The sequence below is a fragment of the Amblyomma americanum genome, chromosome 9 (genome assembly GCF_052857255.1).
Source record: "Amblyomma americanum isolate KBUSLIRL-KWMA chromosome 9, ASM5285725v1, whole genome shotgun sequence".
NCBI classification, from domain to species: domain Eukaryota; kingdom Metazoa; phylum Arthropoda; class Arachnida; order Ixodida; family Ixodidae; genus Amblyomma; species Amblyomma americanum.
In genome coordinates this window covers 73,062,676-73,068,675 of record NC_135505.1, presented here as the reverse complement: position 1 = coordinate 73,068,675, position 6,000 = coordinate 73,062,676, and positions in this window count along the sequence as shown.

The following is a 6,000-nucleotide window of genomic DNA, read 5'->3' as shown; positions in this document are numbered from 1 at the left end:
TCTCTCCTGCCCACTTAGCTCTAGTTCCCCCGGGGCTCTTCACGCCAGTATGCACCCTCTGCGGCGCTCCAAAAGCGGATTTTGCACACAATCTTTTACTTACTCTCAGCTCCTTCCGCCAGCCAATTGGCAACTCACAGACCTCGAGCGATGGGAGGCTGCGGTGTCCAGTTCTGACCCGGCTGCCCAACGGCAGCTTGTGGACTGGGCTTTGGAAGTCGATGAGAAGCATCACCTTCCAGCCACGACACGCATCAAGAGCAATCCCATCATTAGGTTGTAACAATTAAGGCTTGCTCTACTATATAAAGTTTTTCACCACCACCCTGCGAAACCGGCAGACGCTTTAACGCTTGATCGAAAGTCAAGGTAAAGGTCAAACTTCAATGTCAAAGGTCACTGCCAAGATTGTCGGTGTAACAGCCGCTTTTGTCGCTCCTGTAGCGGACGTCATTTGGCGAGCGGGACTACCACCAGTTGTTTTTTCTAGTCCGTCGTCACTGCGCTTTTCTTCACTTATTCAGCATGAACTCGCTCAGCCATCGGTTCTTCTGCAGTTGTGCTCAAAGTTTGACCTCATTTGACCTCTAGCTCACAATATTAATTAATAATTGGTTTCTTGGGAAAAGGAATTGGTGCATTACCGGTCTCATATATCGTTGGACACCTGAACCGCGCCGTAAGGGCAGGGATAGAGGAGGGAGTGAAAGAAGAAAGGAAGAAATAGATGCCGTAGTGGAGGGCTACGGAATAATTTCGACCACCTGGGAATCTTTAACGTGCACCGACAATCCACATCACACGGGCGCCTTAGTGTTTTTTCTCCATAAAAACGCAGCCGCCGCGGTCGGGTTCGAACCCGGGAACTCCCGGCTGCACTTAAAACCAATTTTAGTTTCAATTTCCTTCCCTTACGGCTGGTACGGGTGTCCACCAAAATATGTGACAGGCATCTTTTCATTTAATTGCAATATTTTATTTCATTTTCCTTGCCCTACGGCGTGGTTCAGGTGTCCACCAAGATATGCTTACTTTCTTTAAATTGTCTGGGCAAGGGTCGCACTGGAGGACGATGGCGTTCCGTGGACTCCTTCGCACTGCTGCAACACGCTGTCGCGTCCTGCTCTTGAAGGCGAAGCTTAAACATTCTCCAATTTTTTCTTCAGGGTTTACTGCAATGCACTTGTACCGGCGACGTGTAAACTCGCATCCACATATATACATGTCAGCTGTGAGCATGAAGGGGTTAAGCACAAAGGCTCACCCACATAATACTTTTAGGCAATTAATCTAACACAACTCTGTCACATTCAAGCTCAGCACTAAGACTGCATTGCAACCACATTAGTTTCGGCACCGCTCCACCAAACGTTTCATATCACAAGGCTGGAGACCCAGTTCGTGTAGAGCCAACTTTATCGCAGTTCGCTGTCACACATTTTAGCAACCAGCGCACCAGCCTTTCAAAAGTAAGATGGTTCGTAATGTAACTCAGCATATAAAGCCACTGAAAAAATTTTCTCCGCTTATAATAATAGCTTTAGAAATCTAGAGGGCTGTGAAGCTCTTACTTCAGAGAACAAGGGGAACATCTACTGCAGCAAATTACAAATAACTTCAATTTGTTCTGCATAAAATATCTGGCACAGAGAGAAACGCATCAAGTGGTGGTGGTGTTGCAAACTAATTGCCAAATACAGAGGGGGCAAACCCCTAATTTTGCACGACGCAACACTAGGGTGGCCGCCCAGGGAACGATCAAGTGCGCCGCGGCTAGCAGGCCTTTTGGTTATGGTTAAAAGTCAGTTTTCATACAAATCAATAACCCACAGTGGTGGCTGAGTGGTAGCGGCTCTCGGCAACTTAACCGGAGTACTCGGGTTCGAACCCCACCGCGGCGGCCGCGTTTAGATGGAGACGAAACGCAAAAGGAGCCCGTGTGCTGTGTCATGCCACTACATGTTAAAGATCCGCAAGTGGCCAAAATTATAACGGAGCCCTCACAACGGCACCTCTTTCTTCTGTGTTCTTTTACTCCCTCTTTCATTCGTTACCTTGCGGCGCGGTTTAGGTGTCCACCCAGATACGTGAGCCAGTTACTGCGCCATCCTTTTCTCGAAAGCAAAACGAATTTTCAAATTTGAATTAAAGCCGCAGTGTTTCAATTGTATTGGGAAACGTTTAGTAACAAGTGATTAGATGGCCGTCAGTAGAAACAGACAGTGAACTCAGGCTCTCGTCATGTCCCGTAATTGTGTTTTTAGATCGGAGCTGAGCAGCAAGGTCTCCCGTCGGCCCGGATGCGTGAGCCTCTGAGGCGATTTGGTGGTGGTGCTGTTTATGGAGATGAAAAACTTTTAAACTCTCAAAAAGAGTGTTTTAGAGTCTGCAGACCCCGCTACATGGTCGGTTTCCTTATACCAGGTCACCGCACGGCGATGCCCCGCCTCGCGGCAGCTGGTACCACTGCCCTTTGGGACTACAGTGTGGAGCAATTCAGGAGTGCAATATCCAGTGCATCTCGGGTAGGGATAGGGGAAGGGGAAGGTGAAGATTGTGGATACATGCGCACACCATGTGAAGGATAAAGCAGATCTCTCAGCAGAGATGGCGATGCCCATCTGTGTTAGGATCATAATGTTTGAATACTGCAGGAGAGAGAACCGCTCCTGTCTGCATGCGCCATAGGGTTTTCACCTCTGCTGAAACGGATGCTTGGGCAAGTTGGTTTGTCATTTTAAACAGAACAGCGCACAGTTTGACATGGACTACGAGGAGGACACGACACACACAAGCGCTGACTTGCAGCTGATGTTTATTGCTTGGAACGAGGCATATATACAGTTCCAACAAAAAGAAAACACACAACCATTCATAGATTCAAGTCATTCATACATGCTGCACTGAACAAGGACGATAACTAAGATCATAATTCAGCCCCCCCCCCCTCACCGCTAAAATTGTCAGTGATTGGGAACCAATCGATAAAGAGGGGCGGCTGACGCAGACGTCTTTTGACCAGGTGATGTGCGCTGCTTGAAATATTTCACGTGTTAGTTGGTTACTGTGCTTGCTTCAAACTTATGTGTGAGTGAAATCAGGGTGGCAAGTTTTGGTCTCACAGTCTCTACAGTGGATGCCGAGATGCCCTTTTACAGTGTTATGCACATTGTTATTGTGCTCCTTCAAGCTTTCATTGAGGCGTCTCCCCGTCTGACCAACATAGAGCTTGCCACATGACAAGAGAATGGTATAAACTACACCTTTTTCACAGGAAATGAATTGGTTTTCATGCTTGATATCTCAATCTCTGGGAACAAAATCGGTATTAACCATTTTGCACATCTTCTCAAGCTTATCCGGAACCGAAAAAATGACTTTGACACGTGTTTTATTTGTTATTTTTTTAGCCTGTGGGAGAAAGGCTGAATGTAAGGCACAACAGTGGTTTTTTTCTTTCTCATTTCGCGTCAATTAGTCTACCCGTGCCCCTTTCTGTTTTTTGCTCAAACTAATGACAATAGATTCTGACACGGACACTAGCAGCTGCTTGGGATAACCAGCCTTTATAAACCGATCAGTTTGGTTACAGAACATATCATGCATGGAGTGCACGTATGATTTATTAAGCGTTTTGTGAAAGCATGATTTCGCCACGGCATGTTTAACCAGCTTAGAATGACATGACGTAAAGGGGAGCAATGGCTTGCTGCTTTGTGGTTCGTAAGGCCAACACGTGAGAAGGTGCATTAATCTGATTTAATATCTAAAAATCTGATGACATTATTATCTAGCACTTCAGTAGCTAGTATGAGGGGATGGAGGCACTGAACAAGGGTAGCTTTGATCGTGCGTTCGTTCCCTGAGTGTGTCTGCCTGGCTTGTCCTGGTGTGCTTTTCTGCCCTTTCTGTCGGCTTTCGGTTACAATATACGCTCGCGCTATCACCAAGTCCACTCAAACCCCACCTGTTCACTCTGTAACCACTCGAAAGCACTCTCGATCATGTCTTTTTCTTCTGCCTGGTGGATCCTGCCCCGCGGGGCCTGGAGCAAGCTACCGCTTGGCAGGCTTGAGAGACCCTACTGCGCTCCGAGGACCCGGCCATGCAAGCCATCGCCACAGGCCGGGCTGCCTGCGTCATCAGCATCCGGGACATCAACGTTTGAGTGCAATGGAACCGTGCGGGGGCCAAAGAACCTGCGTGTCCTAAACTACCCTGTGTCCAATAAAGTTTCCATCACCACCACATTCATCGTAGACCGACGCAGTTTTGGCAAACGTAAGCAGTGAGAGCTAGCGCTCTGAAAATCGTATCCTGCCAACTATTTGCCGCAGAATGTTCGGGATACTGTCATACGATTCAGCGTTTCGTCCGGGATAAACTTATTTGTTATCATGGAGCCTACCTCTGGGTGCGGATTCGAAACGTCGACTAATAATCGGGGCCTGCGTGAAAGAAATGGTATCATAATTTGTGGTTCACTTCTGACTGGGGCCTTTCTACGCCAAACGCCCCAGGCGGTGCGCTCAACCGTTTCCAATTTGTTGAAAAATAAAAAAAACACGGAAACTTGTCGAAATGTGTGTAATCGAAGCCCTAAATATTTTTGCCGACAAAACTTATTCGGGAGGTCAGCACAGTCTGAATATTTGAAAAAGTCGACATACTATGCACTATCTCCATAATTAATAAAAACTTAAAATTTTGAAAACATATCACAATTTTTTCATTGGAATTTGCATAGATTATCTCTTTCGACATAATTTGGAGCATGCAGTTTTATACACCATTATTATTTTCTAAAAATCGAAAGAAAATCCTAAAATGCGTCAATTTTGTCGTTTTTTTAAATGTCAACCAGCTCTTGGAAATTTGGAAACAACCGTTTTAATTCAGTAGTTGCCTAGTACTTGTAACAAATTTTAACGTGATTGAACTTTGTACATCCAAGTGAAAAGAAATATTAAATTTGCAAACAAGCGCGTTTTCGGCCAAAAACACTCGCTAAATTCAACCTGAGGTGGTTCTAGCAAAAATACAAACAATAGGGGATAGATCGATAAGTTTATTGCCTTTACCTCTGAAATATTATTTCAGGTAACTTTTGTTTAAAGCGAGAAAAAAAATTTTAAAGCTTAGCTCTCACGCCCCAAGTTGCATCGCCCCTTAACGCCTCTTCACTGCAGAACACGACCGCGGCCATGGCACACTTATGGCCGCATAACCATTGCAGTTTGCCGTCGCTGCCTGTCTGTATATTAAGGGCTGGAGCTAAAGAGTAGTACTAAGTGGTTTTATTAAAATAATAATAAAAAGGAATGAAAAGATTCTTGCTAACACCGGCATCTGCCATCAATCTGGAGCTAAAGATGTAACATTCAACCTGTGGTATGCAATAAACGAGATCGTTTTCGCTTTCGAAGTTCGAACAGCCCGCTTTGATGCGGGGCAGTGAAGAGAAGAAAACCGAGGGTGTGCAGCATGCTCTCTCACATGACCAACTTTCAGGGAACAACCGTCCTGCATGCCAGGCGTATCACAAGTGCTTTATTTATATTTTATTGTGATCGCGGAGAGCACCCCAGTCGGAGCGCACATGACTGAGCGAAGAGCACACCGCTGCGGCGAGTAATACGAGACACGCTAGAATTGAACGTGGCCCGCTCGAGCGTAGGTGCATCGCTACCATGAAGATGCTTCGCCAGCATATTGGGTCCTCTACAGTTGTCGCTCAAGTATTAACGCAGAAATTGCACCGATTAAATAAACTCCAACCCAGACATCACATTGGAAACAGCCAGGCGTGAGCTTCTCACGGCCACAGGACTCAGGTACCACGTAGTAATGCTGCTGCATCGCGGATTGTTTCAACACCATCTCGTTCTAGTCGTTTTAACATCGGTGTCTCACAAGCTTTTGTGGTGCTGCTTACGTCGTTCATGGCGCTGACAATTAAGAATGACTGCCGGCGACAGAACCACACCGAACTAGCTCACT